We start from the raw sequence: 1,626 nt of genomic DNA, 5'->3' as shown, positions 1-1,626 counted from the left end.
GCTGTTCCCCCCCCAACCCGGCACTGAAGCGAGGGACGAGCGGCAAGCCGCTCGGCCCTCGCTATTTCCCTCCCCCCCCAATCTGGCACTGAAGCGAGGGGCGAGTGGGAAGCCGCTCGGCCCTCGCTGTTTTCCCCTCCCTCAACCCGGAGTTTGCAGAGCGTTCCCTGCGCATGTGCAGGGGACGCTCTGTGAGTTTCGGGGGGATTTAAGTATCCCCCCCGATATTTTTTTACAGATTTAGGATTTTTGTGCACACCTGGGGACCGCCCCACGTGTGCACAAAACTCTCCCTCCCCCCCAGGTGCCCCCGATGTGCGGATTTAAGTATCCGCACCAGGGGGCGACTTCAGAATTAGATATATAGATAGGAAGCTTTTTCTTTGCAAGTCTTGGTGACTGCTTGATTTGTGGGTCAGACTCTCACGACTGTTGTCTTTATATTTATTTTCTCACTTCCATGTTGCCATGGCTGTTCTATCTCCATTTTGTTGGCCTTAATTCTCTCTCTCTCTCTCTCTCATCTGTAGCCAAACCACCTATCCTTGGAATGCAAGAAAATCACCCAAACCCCTGTGTGAAAATTGTTCCAGAGAGTACTGGCAATACAAAAGGAGGCAGCGGGAGAAGGAGAATAGGCAGGAGCAGATCAGTTTGCATGAATTAAACTGAGTTTATGAAATGCTGAAAGGCACAGTGCTGGTACAAAAACAAAAGCCCAGAGAGAAATGATCCAAACATGTACAGGTGCAAACATTCTCAGCATTACAATCCAATCATGGCACTCTCTAGGGATAGTCAGGGCTATCCCATTAGATCTCAGAACCTAAGCGGGGTTGGCACTGCCTAGTATCTGGATGGGAGAACTCCAAGGAATACCAGGGTCATGACTAGGGGTATGCATTCGGATCTACCGGAGCCGAAAATATACCCGAAAAATACTGATAAGGTATTTTTCGGGTGTATTTTGGCTTCCCAAATGTAACTGGGTTTTCTTGGAAAAACTGGGGGTATAACCAAATAGATCCGAAAACAGTGGAGAGGCAGTAGCAGATTGTTCCCACTTCTCAGCTGTTTGTAAGGCTTCTAATGCACTCCCTTTAAAGTTTAAAGGGATTGCAGAAGAAAGCCCAAGGATCAGCTGTACTGGGGGGAGCAGACTGTTCCTGCTGGCTCGGCTTGGGGCTGGCTTTTTGGGCAGTCTGGCTGCAGGAGAAGCCAGCCCCAGAAGCTGCTGTGCCACAGGGAGCAGTCTGCTAGCCGCGGCAGGGTCAATCCTGGGGCCAACTTCTCCTACAGTGCGGTTTAGACCATGCTGCAGGAGAAGCCATCCCAGCCAGGATCTGTGTGCGGCAGGGAGAAACCTCCCCCACAGCATGCAGATCCTAGGGCCAGCTTCTCCTGCAGTGCAGTTTAAACCGCGCTGCAGGAGAAGCCAAGCCAGCCCCAGGATTGGACTGGCTTCTTTTTTTAATTGGTACTTTTCGGTTCGGGCCTACTGGACCCAATAAAATTCGGGGTTTCCGAAAAATCCTGGATCTGAATACCATACTGGTATACGGATGTGGGGTTTTTTTTGTAAATACCCCCCCAAAATTGGGACCAATAGACCCAAACCGAAAAACG

Source organism: Gekko japonicus, unplaced genomic scaffold (genome assembly GCF_001447785.1).
Source record: "Gekko japonicus isolate JY-2015 unplaced genomic scaffold, Gekko_japonicus_V1.1 scaffold6939, whole genome shotgun sequence".
Classification (NCBI taxonomy): domain Eukaryota; kingdom Metazoa; phylum Chordata; class Lepidosauria; order Squamata; family Gekkonidae; genus Gekko; species Gekko japonicus.
Note: the sequence above shows the minus strand (reverse complement) of the source record.